We start from the raw sequence: 19327 nt of genomic DNA on the forward strand, positions 1-19327 counted from the left end.
GTTTTTTAGTTAAAAGTTTTAATGTCGTTCCCAAATACATTTCATAGGACAACCTTACATAAATGGTCCAAACCCGCGGGCACTGTCTGCTTCTGTCACTAGGTGGCTAAGGCTTAAGCAGATAAGTGACCAGGTCTGTGGAAGGGACCTCTGCTCTTCCGGGCTGGCTGCTCCCAAGCCAGCTAAGGCCCAGCCCTGAGGGAGGGACTGGTGACGTCACTGTTGTCCCTCAGAGCCAGGCTGGTGGCCTCTCCCCAGGTGGCTGACTCCAGGCTGGTGGCTGTGGGCTGTGGGGCTCCATGGGGCTGTGGGTGAGCAGCTGCCAATGGCCACGTGGGTCCACCCTGTCTGGTCCATGCCTGGGACTAGCCCCCACTTGCTGTTTGACCCCAGGCCAGAGTCTGTCCCCCTTTATCTCACAGAAGCCACCAACCCAGCAATGCCCTCGGCTGGTAGGGAGTGGCTACAGTGTGATGGTGGGTGAGCGCCACCCTGCAGGTAGGGAAGGTTCTCTGCAGGGCTAGGCCTGGGCCCCTCACTGCCCCCCAGCCTGAGCAGAGGCCAGGCACTGGAGGTGGGGAGGATGGACAGGGAGCGGGGCTCCACCAAAGACACTATCTTCCTTCATCTAAGAAATCAAAACCCACACTCTGAACATAAAAAACATCTGCAAAAGATGAACCCCAAAGGAGCACAGGGAGGCAGGGTGCAGTGTCGTGACATGACGTCCGACAGGCCCAGTGTTTGCACTTCGGGGATATGCCAAGCCTGCAGTCCCTCTGCCCCCTCAGCTGGAACCTTCGCAGGCGGCCACCCCCAAGCGGAGAGACGAGGCCCCCAGCCCAGTGAGAAGCCGTGACAAGTCTCAATGTGCCATTTCAATTCAAAGGGGAGAAAGTCCTGTGTGTGCTCATCAATATGATGAGGTTGTGCCCAGCCACACCGGGCAGTTCCAAGTCCTCTCTGGGACAGGACGTGCGGAGACAGCCTGTGACAACCCAACAAAGGTGTGGTTCCGAGTCCCGGTCCGACACTGCCGAGACGCTGCTGCAGGGATGAGGGTGGGTGGGCGACAGACGACAAAGCAGCAGCTTGTGCTCGGCCCAGCCGCTATGTGCTCCCGGCTGCTGGACCGTCCCCTTCATCACCAGCACCGGCTCCTGTGGCCCCTGAGGGCGCCAGGACGTCGTCATCACTGTCATCCTCTTCTTTGGACGGGGGTACACCTGGCTCGGGGGCTGGCGTCTTGGCCTCCTGCTCCTGCTCCACACGGCTGCGCAGGGCCAGGATGCGGTGGTACAGGGCTGCATATAGCTGGCCTGTGTACTTGGAGCTGGCCGAGATGAGGAAGACCTTCACGCCCTGGTCCTCGGTGTCTGTGGCCGTGACGCGCATGCTCTTCTCGCTGGCCTTGTCAATCTGCATCTGTGCCCAGAGTTTGGTGTTGAGGATCAGCCGCAGGCTCCCCTGGGTCCGCATCACTAGTCGGGACTGTAACGTGCCATCGTCTGCAGACTCCATGTCGTTAAGTCTGAGTAGGCCCCGGCCTCTCTCCACCCATGACTGTGAGGCCTTGTCAAACACAAACAGCTTACACTGGATCTGTAACACGTTGCTCTCTGCCTCCTCCCCGGTGATGAATTCCACCTTTTCCAATAAACACTTCCGTGCTGTGGCCTTGGTGTAGGCGGCTGCCGACTCGGCCAGGGACTCTTTCTCAGGAGTGGCCTCCCGGGAAGAGGAATCAGATCCGGATTCAGCGGCTGCGCTCTCCCTGTTGGCATCCGTGCTGACCTCATTTGACTTTGGCGGGCTCAAAACTCGAGCACTCATGTTCTGGCCAAACACGAATTTGTTGCTGGAGGCATCGGCACTGTTGGTCGAGTTCTCTAAACTGGAGCTGATGTACTGCAGGAAGTAGTTCGTTGCAGTTGGCGTTTCCGAGGTGGGGAGCCCAATGTTCTCCACATCGGCCGCGTCTGTGGTCTCATTTATTAACTTGACCCTGTCCCTCAGGTTCTGCCCAAAGACAAACGCCTGCTGGGCGGTGTCCTTCTTCTCACAGCTTTCCTCCTCCGAAGTGCTGCTGGACTCATTTTTCTGGGGCTCTTTCTCCTCAAGTGCTCGAGCCCCCTCAGTGTCTTCTGAGGGACTCCTCCGTGCAGGCGTGTCGGGAGATGAGCTCACGGGTCCTGTGCAGTCTGCCGGGATGCTGAGCCCATTGGTACCACTGCTAGGAACTGTCTGGGATGGTGCCTTGGGCTGGGGGGGCCTGGAGCACTGCAGGGCGAAGAACACTGCGCTGCTGCTCCTTGGGCTTCTGGCTCGGCAGACCTGCACTGGGCGCCTGGCCGTGGATAAGCGTCGGTGGCTTCAACCGGAACCCACTACTCTTCTCCTCTGGTTCCGAGTCAGAATTGCCTGCAGATGATTCACAGAAGGTTGACGGCATGAAGACATTGTTTTTTGATACTGATTGTGAGGGTGGGAACTGGGTTAAAGATGATGTTCTTTCTCGCTTGACAGGAGGGCAGTAATTTCCATCTTCTCGGTCGGAATCTTCTCCCCCTTCTGGACTGGAGCCGCCAGCTGGCCTCTTTTGTCCTTTATCCTTCTGAAACACAAAGACAGGCGGAGCAATGGCAGGCTTCATTCGCCAGGTCCGCCATTTTTTCTACAATAATGTTTTTATACAGTATTTGTCCTTATGGAACTGAGTTCATTCGCTTAGCATAATGTTCTCCAATCCCCCCCAAGTTAGAGTGTGATTTTCAAAATTGTTTCTGTGTGCTTCGTAGTATTCCATAGTGTGAATGTACCATAATTTCTCAACCCATTCTATTGTGGTTGGGCACCTGGGTTGTTTCCATGTTCTTGTGATGGTGAATAACCCTGGTATGAACATCGGTGTACAAGTCTCCATTTGTGCTTCAGCTCTCATTCTCTCTGGGTCTGTTCCAAGCAGTGAAATAGCTGGATCATATGGCCTGGCTGCATTTTTATGTTAGTTTTGACTTAGTATCATCTAGAGAAATGAACTACTTACTAATATCTGAAAATAATCATTAAAACTGTAACCCCACAAAAGGTTTGTCATTCTACATATCTTGGCACGGCCCTTTGCTGATTCTGTGGCTGCTATTATTGTTATTATTATCTGACTGTCCCATAAAATTGTAAGGATGGGAATTGAATCTAGATGGCTCCCAATTATAGATGCAACAACTATGTCTGTCAGGATGAAGCAGGTATTCCAGTCACATTTTTTGAAGGAATATTTAGAGGAGAGATAAAGAGATTCCTACCAATCCTCCAGAGAAGTGGGACGTACACTCCATGAATATGCTGTTATATTGCTATTAGGTGCTGTTGAGCCAAGTATGACCCATTGTGATCCTATGAACAACAGATCTGAACCCTGTTCTATCCTGTGCCATCCTCACACTTCCTGACACACTAGAGCCCATTGCAGCAGTCACCGTGTTAATCCACCTGATTAATCCTCCTTCACTGATCCTCTGTCTTTTCAAGCTTCATGTCCCTCTCCGAGAGATACCCTCTTCTAGCAACATGCTTTAAGTATGTGAGATGAAACTTTATCATCTTTGTCTCCAAGGAGCACTCCAGCTGCACTTTGTCCAAGGCATATGTGTTTGTTCTTTTGGCCGTTCATGGGATATTCAGCACTCTTCTCTAACACCATAGCTGAAAGGCATCAATTCTTCTTCTGTCATCCTTTACATTGTCCAGCTCTCAGCTGCATAGCAAGTGACTAGAAAGACCGTGGCCTGAATCACACACACCTTAGTCCTCAAACTGGCATCTCTGCTTCTCAACAATCTGGAGAGATCCCTGACTACACATTTTCCCAGTGCAATAAGTCTCCTGATTTCCTGACTGCTGGTACCAACAGTGTTGCTTGTGGATCCAAGCAAGATGAAATCATTAACAACTTCAATCTTTTCTCCATCTATCTTGATGTTGCCTATCAGTTCAGTGGTAAGAATCTTATGGTGTTATAGAAACCAAGAAAAATCTAGTGTCCAGAAAAAGGAAATGGTTGAAGGAGTCTCAAGTAACAGAATATTGAGTGATAAAGATCTCCTTTCTCAGACCCCACAGTTCCTCTTCAGCAAGAGAGCTTTAGTGGGCCCAGAAGACATACAACTGTGAACTGAGGAGACCATGAGAAGGAAGAAGTGGAGGCAATGAGGGTGGATCCTCACAGTTTCCAGAAGATTATCTAGGAAAGAAAGAGGAGGTGAGAAAACAACTAAACAGAGATTAGGATTGGAATAAAATTGACTGGCTGTCCAGGAAGAGACTGGTGAGAAGAGGCCAGTGAAAAGTAAAAAATTCATAAAAGTGAGGGAATAGCTGAAGAAATAAATTCTCTGAGGAGACAGATGGTTATATGGGGTCCAGAGGTCTAAGACAGAAGAATGGAGTGCAAATGGGAGAGGTCTCCACCTCCGTGCAGGTGCAGGTGAATTGGGTTAAGTGAGAGGGGTGGAGGGAGAGTTGAAGGAGCTATACCTCATGGTTCTGTTTTCTCTGTGGGACAGGGAATTCGGTCATCTACTGACAGACAGCAAGTAGCAATCAGAGATATGAGAAAAATAAACCATGAGTCCCCTTAAGCTCTGAAACCTGTCAGAGTGGCAGCTTTGTCCCCTTCTTACTGGGATATTTCATGTTACCACCTAAGGAGGGAACCCAGGCCCAAATTTTTGAGGTCACAGATTATATTATAATATGGATTGAAGCTCAACATCAAGAAAACGAAGATTCTCTCCACTGGGCCAATTGACAGCATCATGATGGATGATGAAGAGATTGAGATTGTTAACAACCTTAGTTTGCTTGGCTCCACAATCAACACTCTTGGTACCAGCAGCCAGGAAATTAAAAGATGAACTGCATTGGGAAAGTCTGCTGTTAGAGACTTTTCCAAAGTACTAAAGAACAACAGTGTCAGTCTGGACACTAAGGTGCAGCTGATACAGGCCATGGTCTTTACAATCACTTGCTACGAATCAAAAAGCTGGACAATGGCAGGGATGATAGAAGGAGAATTGATGCCTTTGAGCTGTGGTGTTGGAGAAGAGTATTGAATATACCGTGGACTGCTAGGAGAACAAACAGGTTCATCCTAGAGAGGGTGAGACCAGGCTGCTCCTTGGAGACAAGGATTCTGAAGCTCCGTCTGACATACTTTGGACATGTTACAAGGAGGGACCAGTCCTTGGAGAGAGACATCATGCTTGGGAGGGCAGAGGGACAGAGCAGGAGAGGAAGACCCTCTATGAGATAGATTGATTCAGTGACTGGGGTAATGAGGGTAGGTGTGTCAGAGACAGTAAGACTGGCACAGGATAGAGCAGGGTTTAAAGCTGTTGTACATAGGGTTGCTATGAGTCGTAGGCAACTCAATGGCACATAACAACAACAAGACATCATATTGTATTTATTAAATAATTTTTACGGCCCCAAGTATGAACATAGCATAAAGGGAGCTCTGGTGGCCTAGTGGTAAGAAGCTTTCACTGCAGTCCTGATGGCACGTGGTTCAAATCCACCAGCTCCTCTGCAGGAGAAGAATGGACAGTCTCCTCCCATTCAATTATCTGCCTCTGAGAACCTGCTGGAGGGTCAGCTGTGAGTCAATTCTGATTGGCAGTACACAACAACATAGCATAAAAGAGAATAAACTACGTTGAACCAAAACCCCAAAATAAGAATCTTGTCTATCCAGCTCATAGCAATGATATTCTATGGAAGCTAAGAGTTCCCTTTAAAGCTCAGCCCACACACACACCTACTCACTCATTGCCATTGAGTCAAAACCAACTCAGAGCTGATGCTCTATTGATTTTCTGAGCCTGTAAATCAAATGGGAGGAACGAGCTCATCCTTCTCCCTTTGAGACAATGGTGGATTTGCACCACCAAAGAAGCATGGCCTTTGTGGACTCCTGAAAACTCAGCACAGTAAATGTTATTCCAGAAGCGCCTCCCAGTGGTCCAATTCTATCCAAGGACAGAACTGAGAAACCAAGGGAGTGGTGAGAGAGTTTATCTTTATATTGTTTGCCCCAAAACATCACTTTTTTCCCAGCTAGATTCTTACAGCGGCAAACAGCAGCTAATCCAAGGTAATCCTCTCTAATGAAGATGGAAAGTCAGCATTTCCTAGAAAATCTACTCCTATAGCAATGAAAATATCAAAGCAAAATCTTACTATCGTTAATTAGTGAGTGCTTGGAACATAAATTGTCAGCTCAACATCTTTGTGAGGGAGATGCCAGTTCCCTCCAACAGATAAGAAAGAAATAAGAATTTAAGAAACTTACCTAGGGTCATATTATGAGCAATTGATCCAGGACTTGAAGCCAGGTCCATTGGCTCCATCTATTCCCACCATTTGAGTTATACTAAACCTACACAAACTATAGGAAACTCCGGTGGCCTAGTGGTAAGAAGCTGCGCTGTAATCCTGAAGGCAATCCTGTTGTTCTGCTGGAGAAAGATGAGTAATCACCTCCCGTTTAATTGCCCATTTAATTGCAATTAATTGCCTCTGAAACCCACTGGAGGGTCAACGATGGGTCAAATCCAACTCGATGATACACAACAGCAGCTACATTTTAAGTTCTTTGGGGGAAGGATTGTCTTGTTTCTACCTTGCTTTCTACTATCTTCTCTAATCCACAGTGATATTTCAAAAGATCTTGCAATTCTTTTTTGGAAAACAAGACAAAAAAAAGGGTCTGTTATTATTAGTTGTTATTATGTGTCATCGAGTCACTTGCAACTCAAAAGCAACTCTACGTACAAAAGCTCTGAACCCTCCTTTATCCTGAGCCAAGCTTATTCTCTCTGACACACCTACCCCCATTATCCCAGTCACTGAGTCAATTAATCTTATCCAGATTCTTCCCCTCTTGCTCTTTCCCTACACACTTCCAAGCATGATGTCCCTCTCCAAGGACTAGTCACTCCTTGCAACATGCCCAAAGCATGTTAGACAAAGTTTCAGAATCTTTGTCTCCAAAGAGCACCTTGGTTTCACCTTCTCCAGGGTGAACCTGTTTGTTCTCCTAGCAGTCCATAGTATATTCAATACTCTTCTTTCAGCACCACAGCTCAAAAGCATTAATTCTCCTTCTATCATCCCTATTCATTGTGTAGATTTCTGACACATAGCAAGTCATTGCAAAGACTATGGCCTGGATTGGGTGTACTTCAGTCTCCAGACTGAGATAGTTGCTCTTGAGTACTCTGGAGGGGTCCCTGACAATGGCTTTCCCCAGTGCAATTTGTCTTTTGATTTCCTGGCTGCTGGTACCAACGTGTTGATTATGGAGCCAAGCAAACTATATAGCTGTTAACAATCTCAGTCTCTTTATGATCTATCATGATGCTACCAATTAGACCAATGGTGAGAATCTTTGTTTCCTTGATGTTGATCTTCAATCCATATTGAAGGCTGCAGTCCTTGACCTTCTGCAGCAAGTGCTTCAGGTCCTCCTCAGTTTTATCAAACAGGGTTATGTCATCTGCATAACACAGATTGTTGATGAGTCTTCCTCCAACCCTGATGCCACATTCCTCCTCATAGAGCCAGCATTCCAGATGATCTGTTCTGCATATAGATTACAAAAATATGAAGATAGGAGATATCCCTGGTGTACGCTTTTCCTGATTTTGAACCATGCAGTGTTTCCTTGCTCTGTTTGGATGACTGCCTCCTGGTCCGAGTTTGCATAAGCACAATCAAGTGTTCTGGGATTCCCATTCTTTTCAGAGTCAGCCACAGTTTGTTGTGACCCACAAAGTCAAATGCCTCTGGTACTCTCTGCTTTCAGCAAAGATCCATCTAGCATTAGCTAAAATATATATCCCTAGTAACACAGCCTCTTCTAAACTCTGCATGCACTTCCGGAAGTTCTCTGTTGATGTGCTGTTCAAGTTGTTTTTGGATCATTTTCTGCAGAATCTTGCTTGTGTGTGGTATTAATGATATTGTTTGATAATTTTCACACTCTGTCGGGTCACCTTTCTTTGGAATGGGAACAAATATGGATCTCTTCCAGTCAGTTGACCAGGTCTGAGGGTATATAATAATTCATAGGGCTAAATAGTTTACATCTGAGTGTAATAGAAATTTCAAACAGAATTGATGGTGAAGTAAATGTTACATTTCGTCATCATCTGATTCATCTTCTTCCTTCAAGGATTCCTTAGTATATTTTTCTGCTTCTTGTTTTATATCTTTTGGTACAATTTCATGCCTTCCTTTAATTAATTCCCCAACCCAGCTGAGCTCTAGTTCAAAAGCTTTGTCCTTAACTGCATTATGTTGTTGTTGTTATGTGCCAACGAGTTGCCTGCAACCCATAGTGACACCATGTCCAGCAGCTCCGAACCCTGCCCTGCTATGAGCCAGTTTTACTAATTCCAACTCACTAACCCCCCCATTGCCCCAGTTACTGCATCAATCCATCTCATCCTGGGTCTTCCTCTCCTGTGCTGTCCTTCAACCCTTCCAAGCATGATGTCGTTCTGCAAGGATCTCATGGCCACATGCCCAAAGTATGTGAGACAGAGCTTCAAAATCTGAGCCTCCAAGGAGAAACTTGGTTTCACCCTCTCCAAGACAGACCTATTTGTTTCCTTGGAGGTCCACGGAACGTTCAACACTCTTCTCCAGCACCACAACTCAAAGGCACCAATTATTCTTCTGTTAGTCTAGGTCTCAGCTGCATCATATACTATGTAAATTACTTCTTGCCACTTCTTTAACAACATGACAACAGGCCCTTTCTTTCACCTGAAGATTTTCCATTTCTGTTTTTGCAGCTTGCCTGGCTTTACCAATAGCACAATTCCAGCAACCTTATGAAACACCTAATGAGTCAATCAGGTAGAGTTGTGCACCTTCATTCACACTGTAAGAACCTCAATGAAACTGCAGCCTAAGAGTCTAACAGCACTCTATCTGCAAGATGTTTTAGTGGAATATTATAGCCAAAGTTTGATCGAAGTTCAGAACTTCTTCTCTTGCTTTGTCTGCTAAAGAATGAGCACCTGCCAATGAGCCTGCTTCTGCCCGCTATTTTCCACAGCCTTCCTAGCATATTAGGCTTGAAAAACTCTTCCATCACGTGAACGTGTAGAAGCTGAGAGGTCATATCTGGTGCTGATAGAGCTCATCATGATAAAACAACAAGGACACCGTGGGTTTCAAGGCCTAAAGCGTTCCCCCTACTCACTGCAGCATTAGGTCATGTTATCCTAAGAAGTAAATCCTAACTTCATTTCTTATGTGGCCTGTCCAAGCTTTCCTTTAGCTGCTTCTCAGCATCTGTGTCTTCACCAGGCAGAGCCAATTCCCACACAAGTGGTGGCCAGATGCTCATTAAAAGCGGACCTGACCTGGGAGGGATGAGAGCTCTATGTTCCGGGCCTTGTGCGCCACCTTGTGGTAAATAACTGCAATGTCCCACTTAACTCCACCTCCCACCCAAAATCAACTAACAGCTGAACCTGCAAGAGTTTACAAGGCTGTAAATCACACAGGAGGAGACTGTCTATCTTTCTCCCTCGAATCCACTGGTTGATTCGAAATGCCAGGGAGCCACAGCTGATTCGATTGTCTGTGGCCTAGAGCAGACAGCAAGGTGTTACATTCTGGGTTCCTTCTTGTAATTTAAACGGCCAGGGAATTCTCTCCTTCCTGTGTTCATCTCTAATTGATATTTTAAGGAGAAGAGCACCTAGTCCCAGAAACAGTGCTTCAGCCAAGGCTTCCTTTATGTTTATATTATATGTAAGTTTCCTAGACCCAGTACCTTTGGAGACGTTTGGAGGTGTTTATACTGCATGTCCTTTATTCTAAGAAATTGGACTGGAAGAACTACATAGCTATTTTTAAAAATCTACGCAAGTACATAACATTAAATATGCATTTCTGTTTAAAGACATTCAGAAATGTTCAAATGTGGGTACATATTATCTGCAGCACCTTCTCAACAGGAAAGGTGATGTCCGCTAACATTTGGCATGTCCCTCAGTTCCACATCTGTGATTCAGCACATGATCATAGCTAGATATGAGGACAAGTGTTTTCAAAATCACTTCCCATGGGAGCAAAGAAAGATTAAAATTTTAGAAACTAAAAAAATAACTTTGCATTAGATTTAGGCAAAGTTAACAAAAGGACGTTCATTCCCAATATAACCTTAGGGTATAGACAAGATTAGCTACTAACTCCCACTCTGAAGCTTACTACATGGCAACCATGGAGCTAGAAATGAGTACCCTTCCTCTCTCCATCGCCTTCACAGCACACGGCTGAAGCAGGTACAAAAAGGAGGAGACATTTTTTATAATAATAATAAAGAAATTCCTCTTCTGAGTAACACTGGTGGGGGGGAGTTTTGACATGAGTCTAAGGAGTATGAGAACCACAGGCACATGCCTGGTCATGAAGATGACTCATAAACTCTATTCCTGGGCAGAAAGGAATCTAAATTGTTCGGAGAGAGAAGAAAGAAAAAGAAAAGGGAACTTACAACCAGGAGAGGATAAAATAGATGAATGGGACCTTCCAAGAATCAAATCCCTATGCTCATCCAAAAACTTTTCCAACAGGGTGAAAAGGGAAGCAACAGACTGGGAAAAAAGATTTGGTAATGACATGTCTGATAAGGGACTTATATCTAGAATTTATAAAATATTTGAGCACCACAACAAGATAAAGATCAACAACCCAATTAAAAAAATGGGCACAGGATATGAACCGACACTTCAACAAAGAAGACATTCACATGGCTAACAAACACATGAAGGAAATGTTCAAAATCCCTAGCTCTAAGATGCAAAGCAAAACAACTATGAGGCATTATCTCACCCCAGGAAGAAAAGCAAAATTTAACAGGACAGCAAACAACAAATGCTGGTGAGGTTGTGGAGAAACTGGAATCCTTATTCACTGTTGTGGAAGTGTAAAATGGTGCAACCACTGTGGAAGGCGGTATGGCGCTTTCTCAGAAAGCTGGAAATAGAAATACCATTTGACCCAGCAATCCCACTAGTGGGAATATACCCTAAAGAAACCAGAACTGCTACCCAAGCAAATATAGGCTCAACCATGTTTATTTCAGCTTTGTTCACAATAGCAAAGAGTTGGAAACAATCCATGTGCCCATCAACAAACGAATGGATAGAGAAGCTGTGGTATATTCACACAGTGGAATACTATGCCACATTGAAAACCAAGGAACTCATGAAATAGTATATAAAATGGGTGACCCTGGAGGACATTATGCTGAGTGAGATATCTCAGTCACAAAAGGACAAATACTGCATAGTGCCACTGTTGTAAAGCGAGACTGAAATCGAAGTTGCAGGGAAATGAAGAGGGGATAAATAATGTATAACGTATTGAAACAGATGTGGGAGAGAACTCTTTAGGAGGAATATATGATTAGGTATTATTGTCATGACAAGTGTCCAGAATGAAAGCTGCATAGTGGAGTGGACTTATGTAACAATGAAGGATTTTTTTTTAACTTTTCAAAGAGAAAAGTGAACTGGGGATGGGGTCGGCAGGGAGGAAAGTGTGCAACAATTAATGAATGAAATCCAAAATATCTGTAAACTTTCATTAAAATAAATTTAAATTAAAAAAGAAAGAAAAGGTAGAGACATTGGAGAAGACAGGCAATCTCCTGTGCAATTTACTGTCTCCGAAAACCTGTCTGAAAGATCAGTTATGAATTGGTTCCTACTCAACAGCTCATAACTCTAACAATAACAATTCATTCTTTCAAACATCTGGTATTACTTAAACCACTTTCTCTTAAAACCTAAAGCCTGCTTCCACTAAGGTGATTCTGATTTATGGGGTTCCCCCATCGGATTTTCCCAGGCTGTAAATCTTTGTGGGTGGAAACTGTCATTGCTCCCAAAGAATGACTGGTGGATTTGAACCACTGGCCTTTCTGTTAGCAGGCCAACACTATGCCATGTTACCTTAAAAGGTATCTAACTCCAAAGACCCCGATGAAATAGAGAAGGAAGTTGCAGATCTAGATGGTGGTGTTTCTATAAATCACACCAGAGATTCCTACAGCGCATTCGGGGACACCTAACTAATTACAGCTGGCTGTTGATGAGGATTAGTAAAATGCTGATTCATGGTCCTGGAGAACTGTTAGAAAGCCCTTGAGATAAGTCTTATGCACACAAAAGTCTAAGATCTTTCCTATTCTATATTGGAAGAAGCTAGTGTGCTCTTTAGAGGCAAAGATAGTAAGACTTTGTCTCACATACTTTGAGCATGTTATCAGGATGGACCAGTCCCTGGAAAAGGATATCATACTTGGAAAGGTGGAGGGGAATAAAAAGGATGGGACATCTCAATGAAATGGGCTGACACAGTGATGGCAACAATGGGCTTAAGAACAGCAGAGACTGTGAGGCTGGCACAGAGCAGGCAAGGTTTTGTTCTGTTGTATATAGAGTAATTATAATATAATATATATAAGTTGGAGTTGACTTCAGTAAAGTTTCAAGATTTCTTCATTTTCTGCAAGCAATGTTGTGTAACCTGTATAATGCAAGTTGTTCATGAGTCTTCCTACAATCCTAACACCAAAATTTCATCATACAGTGCAGCTTCTTGAATGATTTGCTCAGCATATAGATGGAACAAGTCTATAGAAAGGATTCAACCTGATGTACATCTTCCCTGATTTCAAACCATGTCATATCCTCTTGTTTGAATGCACAGACTTCACTTGAGCACAATTAAGTGTTCTAGGATTCCCATTCTTCTCAATGTTATCCAAAATTTGTTATGATTTACTGTCTAAGGAGGAACAGAAAACAGGACATAGGGTCACAGGGACATGAATGTCTCTCTCAAAGGGCCAGAGGGAGTGAGACTAGCACAGCCCCTCACTGCCTCCGAGCAGAAAGCAGATAAAGAGCCCATAGCTCAGCCCCATGGTGCCTCTAGCTAGAGTCACACCAGCAGCAAGAGGTCCGTTTATTCATTGTTGACTCACAGACTCACAGATAAGGTCCCAGGAATGGAGTTTATTAGGAAAGTAAGTTGGAGAGTGGGGGAGGCAAAGTATATCACCCAATATAAGTCTAAATGTTAGCCCAAATTTCAAGGCAAAATTCCTCAATTAGTCTAGGCTCTGATTTCAGATCAGCAGTCAAATTCAAATCATCCAGCAAGGTTTGCCTCAGAGCAGTTGTTAAGTCAGCTTCTCCTTCAAGCATCCACTGAGAACAGCAAAAACCTTTAACTGTGACCAGCACAAATGCAAGAGGCCTCAGGTCACACCTTGCCACAGGTTCTTCACAGTAATGCCACAGTCTCTCCATCACCAGGGTATCGTCAACACCAGTGTGTCTTGCTCCAGTCTCCCTCAAGTCTTGCTGCTGTAAGTCTTGCTCACATCAAGTCTTATTGCCCATATTGGGAAGCACTCTTTCTCTTGTCGTAGGCCCACAGCTGTTGATGATTTGCAAGACCAAACGTCTGCAGTTGAGGAAGCTGGAGACCAGAGAGTACTAACTGAAATGGCTAAAAAAAAAGCCAACGTTAAGGCTAATACCACATCCACACAATCAAATGCCTTTGCATAGTCAATAAAACACAAGCAAGCATCATTCTGGTAGTCTCTGCGTTCAGTCAAGATTCATCTGACATGAGCCACCATATGCCTTAGTCCATGTTCTCTTCTGAATCAGTTTGAATTTCTAGCAATTCCCTGTCCTGGTCATTTTTTAAAATAAACTCATGCAATATATTACTTATACACAATATAAATTATAATTTTCATTATTTCTACATTCTTTCAGGTTTGTTGTTGTTAGATACCATCAAGTTGAGTACAACTCATAGGGACCCTAGGAACAGTCAACCTGAACCCTGCCCTATCCTGTGGACAGTGTTTATTAGAGAGAAAGGGAAGGAAAAGACTCAAGAGGAAAAATCAGGAGGGCTGAGACAAGCTGTTTTGCTTTGTCCCGAGGGGACAAAGGATTTTATTGGGTTTTGGTCTAGTGATAAGGAACTGTGCTGCAATGCCAAAGGCATGTAGTTCAAGTTCACCACACAATAATGGTGGGCAATCTCCTCCCATGCAATTAACCTGACTATGAAAACCCACTGGAGGCTCAGCTATGGGTGGGTTCCAACTCAGTAGTACACAGCAACAACAATACAGCTTTACATATTCAGCAATTTTCTAGGAAAAATGCGGTTTCTGGGAACCGACCTCCCAGGGGGAGATTATGGAATTAAGATCCAAGCAGTCAGTCCTGCAAGACAGAACTGTGTTCCAACAATTTAGAAAATTAGAAGAAATAAACAGGAGCTCTGGTGGCCTAGTGGCAAGAAGCTGTACTGCAACCCCAGAGGTGAGCAGTTCGAATCCTCTAGATGCTCTGCTGGAGAAGGAGGGACAGTCTCCTTGTACCAGTCAGATCTGATTTGACAGCATACACAAAAATAAATAATAAAAAAAATTTAATAAATAAATAAATAAATGGAAAATATAAAAAAAGAAGAAATGAGCAAATTTCTAGAAACATACAACTTACCTGAACTGACGGAGAAAATGTATATACATAACAAAAGAATCTCTTTGCATGCGATTTACTGTCTCTGAAAACCCACTGGAGGGTAAACAGAAAACAAACTCACAGCACACAACAACAATAACAAAAGAAGAAATTGAACAGGTCATTTTAAAACAAAACAAAATCCTGACCCAGACACTTCACTGTGAAATGTCACCAAAAGCTTAAGGAAATTACACCAAATCTGCTCAGAGCATTCCAAAGCATAACAAAAGGCTGGCTATGCTCAAAGTCATTTTATGAAGCAAGTGTAATAATGACAGCAAATACCAAAGCTGGACAAAGACATCATCAAAAATTACTGATCAAGATCCTTCATGAGCACAGATGTAAAAATCCTCAATCGAATCTAACACCATACATATGTTGTTTTCAGGAGCCACTGAGTTGACTACTATTCATCTACTACTACAACAGATCTGATTCTTGCCCTGCCCTGCCACCGTCCTTACCATCTCTGAAACGTCGAATCCATTGTTACAGTCACTGTGTCAATCCATCTTTTTGGGGGTCTTTCACTCTCTGACTCTACGAAACACCTTGATTGTACTTTTCTAAGACAGACTTGATTGTTCACTTGGCAGTCCAAGGGCTATTCAGTACTCTTCTCCAACATCACAATTTAAAGGCATTGATTGATTCATCTCTCATCATCCTTATTCACAGTCCAACTTTCAGATGCATAGCAAGTAATTGAAAAGACTCTGGCTTGGTTAGGGTGCACTTTGTCTTTAAACCGGCGTAATTGCTCTTTTGATATCAGTAGTCATTCTGCAGAAATTTAGGTGAGGCCCTTATTTATTTTTTTTTTCCCCTGCCTTAAGATTTATTTGTACACATACCACAGGATGACACAAGCCCCATGCAGATGGCAGCAGCCCAGGGGGTTACACCAGTCCTTCTGTCCTCAAATGGAGAACTCAATTATGGAGGGGCCTGGGCACCTTTAGGAGCCTGGCTTTGAGCAGGAGTCTGGGTTGAGGCCTTAGCTGGCACCTGAGTTGAGGACTTTGCTGGAGCTTCTAACTTACTATCAGCCTTGGCTTTGGATTTTGGCCAGTTAAGCCTGAGCCCCTTAGCAACGTGGGCCCAGGCACACTTCCCAAGCCTGGGATGGGCGATGTAGGCAAGTCAGCTGAGCTTGAGGTTGACAGCCCTTGGGATCCTGGGCTTGACCTCTTTGGGCTTGACAAGAGCCTTCACAGCCTTGGGACATTCATCCATGGCCTTGGCATTGTTGGCCTGAATTTTCTTCAGGCCCTTGTTGTTGGGCTTCTTGGCAAAGTGCATGTTTCTCAGAAATGTGGGGTCTACCCCCTTGAGACTCATATCGTTGCAATCTTAGTTTCTTGATACCATTTCTGTGTCATTTTCGGGACTGGTTGTGTGTGGTGTGGTTCTTGGACTTGGCCATGTCTGTACCATCGCCGCAGCTCCCAGAGCTTTGGTGAGGTTTTTATAGGTAACAAAAACCCCTGATTGTAGATTAGCAGATTCTAGCTCTTGCTACAAAGTAAGCTGTTCTATAAGGCTTTCTCGACTGTAATCTTTACAGAAGATAGTTGTTGTTGTTGTTGTTGTTGTTGTTGTTGTTGTTTACCATCAAGTCAGAACTGACCCACAGCTGACCCTCCAGCCAGTTTTCAGAGGCTGTTAAATTGCATAGGAGGAGATTACCCATCCTCCCACAGAGCAGCTAGTAGACTTGAACCACACACCTTCAGGATTGCAGAGCTGTTTCTTACCACTAGACCACCAGGCCTTTATTCCGTGGTGCCACTGAGTGGATTTGAATCCCAAATCTTTAGGTTTGTTGTTAGGTGCCATCAAGTCCACCCTGACTCATATCAGCCCTAAACAACAGATCTGAACCTTATCTTATCCTCCAACCTCACCATCTCTGATATGCTTGAACCTGTTGTTAGAATCACTGCGTCCAGTCATCTTGTGTTCACCTTTTATGCTGACCCACCTTTCCAAGCAATATGTCTTTCTCCCAGAAATGGTCTCTTCTGAAAAAACGCTCAAAATATGAGACAAAGTTCACTATCTTTGACTCTGAGGAGCACCTTGGTTGCACTTCCTCCAAGATAGACTTTGTTTATTCTATTAGCAGTCCATGGGACAGTCAGTACTCTTCTTCAGCACCACAATTCAAAGGCCTCAACTCTTCTTCTGTCAACCTATTCATTGTCCAATTTTTCAGATGCACAGGAAGTAATTGAAAAGACCATGCCTTGGATTGAGCTCACCTCAGCCTTTAAACTGACATTGTTGCTCTTTAGCACTCTGGAGGGGTCCGTGATAGTCGATTTTCCCAATGCAACATGTCTTTTGATTTCTTGACTGTTGTTACCACGGTTGTGGCTTGTGGAATCAAGTATGAGGAAATCATTAACATTTTTTTTTATTACTCTAAAACAGAGGAAAGGGCAAATGCAGTCCCATACTAACACAAATTATGCAGTCAAGTTTCCCACATTATGGAAATAGCAGGAGTCAGCACATCTGGAGTGCAATGGATAAGCCTGGCCCTGGGAAACCACCTTCATCCTGATCATGGCCTCTCTCCCCTGACAGGTAAATAAACAGCCTTAACTTTTACCCCATCTATTGCTATGTTGGCTATTGGTCCAACGGTGAGGATTTTTTATTTCTTTATGCTGAGATGTTATCTATAGCAAAGGCTTTGATCTTCTGCAGCAAATGTTTCAAGTTTTCTTCATTTTCTTAAAGCAAGATCCTGCCTGACACGAGTTGTTTTTGAGCCTTCCTCCAATCTTGGTGCCACATTCTTCTTCATATAGTCCAGCTTCTCTATTTATTTGCTCATTAGAAATTGAATAGCAATAACAATAGTAAAGTTCAATAAGATAAAAAAATACCAAATGCTAGAGAAGTTGGGGACAGATTAGAACCTTTAATGGTGGTGATTTTAAGTGGTGCAATCACAGTGGGAAATAGTTTGGTATTTAATGTCCTTAAAAAGTTGGAAATAGAAGTATCATTTGATCCTGTAATCTCACTACTAGGAATCCCACAGTCACAAGAGCTGCAACATGAACAGACATAAACACACTCATGTTCACTGCAGCATTATATATAGCCATGAGACAGAAACAATCCAAGTATTGATTAATGGATGAATGGGATAAAAATATCTATGGTACTTTCACACAGTGGAGTACTATATGTTGTTGTTGTTATGTGCCACTGAGTTGTTTGCAACTCATAGTGACCCTATGTACAACAGCCCTAAACCCTGCTCTATCCTGTGCCAATCGCACTGCCTCTGACACATCCATCCCGATTACCCCAGTCACCGAATCAATCCACCTCATAGAGGGTCTTCCCCTCCTGCGCTGTCCCTCCACTCTACCAAGCATGATGTCCCTCTCCAAAGACCTGTCTCTCCTTGCAACATGTCCAAAGTATGTCAGATGAAGCCCCAGAATCCTTGCCTCCAAGGAGTAGCCTGGTTTAACCCTCTCTAGGATGAGTCTGTTTGTTTTCTTGGCAGTCCATGGTATATTCAATACTCTTCTCCAGCACCACAGCTCAAAGGTGTCAATTCTCCTTCTGTCCTCCCTAGTCATTGTCCAGCTCTCTGATGCATAACAAGTGATTGCAAAGATCATGACCTGTATCAGGCACACCTTTGTCTCCAAAGAGACACCGTTGCTCTTGAGTACTTTAGAGAGGTCCCTAACAGCAGACTTTCCCATTGCAATACGTTTTTTCATTTTCTGGCTGCTGGTGCCAAGAGTGTTGACTGTGGAGCCAAGCAAACTGAAGTTGTGGACAATCTCAATCTCTTCGCCATCCATCCTGATGCTACCAATTGGTCCAGTGGTGAGAATCTTTGTCTTCTTGACATTGAGTCTCAGTCCATACTGAAGGCTGCAGTCCTTGACCCTCTGCAGTAAGTGCATGAGGTCCTCCTCAGTTTCAGCAAGCAAGGTTGTGTCATCTGCATAACGCAGATTGTTGCTAGATCTTCCACCAATCCTAACGCCACGCATCTCCTCATAGAGCCCAGCCTCCCGGATAATCTGCTCTGCATACAGGTTGAAAAGGTATGGAGATAGGACACATCCTTGGCACACACCCTTCCCAATTTTGAACCATTCAGTGTTGCCCTGCTCTGTTCTGACGACTGCCTCTTGGTCCAAGTATAGGTTTCGCATTAGCACAAATAAATGTTCTGGGATTCCCATTCTTCTCAGAGTCAAATAATAAAGAATTCATGAAACATTGTATAACATGGGTGCATCTAGAAGACATTGTTTTTGTTGTTTCTGTTATGTGCTGTCAAGTTGTCTGTGACTCATAACAACACTGTGTACAACAGCTCTGAAGGCTGCCCTGTTCTGAGCCAGTCTCATTGATTTCAACACACTTACACCACCACCCCAGTACCCCAGTCACTGGGTCAATATATCTTGTCTGGGGACTTCCTGTCCTATGCTGTCCCTCCACCCTTTCAAGTATGACATTCTTCTCCAAGGACTAGTCCTTCCTGGCCACAAACCCAAAGTAGGTGAGAGAGAGCTTCAAAATCCTAGCCAACAAGAAGAAACTTGGTTTCACCCTCTCCAAGACACAGACCTGTTTGTTCTCTTGTCAATCCATACACTTTTCCAGCACCACAATTCAAAGGC

At 44.3% G+C, this 19327-nt stretch overlaps 2 pseudogenes; both read right to left on the reverse strand.

The window, feature by feature from the left end:
* Positions 1–1110: 1110 nt before the first annotated feature.
* LOC102875631 lies at positions 1111–2669 on the reverse strand (annotated as a pseudogene).
* Positions 2670–8196: 5527 nt separating this feature from the next.
* LOC102874950 lies at positions 8197–15995 on the reverse strand (annotated as a pseudogene).
* Between the last annotated feature and the right edge of the window lie 3332 nt (positions 15996–19327).

This window comes from Elephantulus edwardii, unplaced genomic scaffold (genome assembly GCF_000299155.1).
Source record: "Elephantulus edwardii isolate Elephantulus edwardi_28Jun2011 unplaced genomic scaffold, EleEdw1.0 scaffold00273, whole genome shotgun sequence".
Classification (NCBI taxonomy): Eukaryota; Metazoa; Chordata; class Mammalia; order Macroscelidea; family Macroscelididae; genus Elephantulus; species Elephantulus edwardii.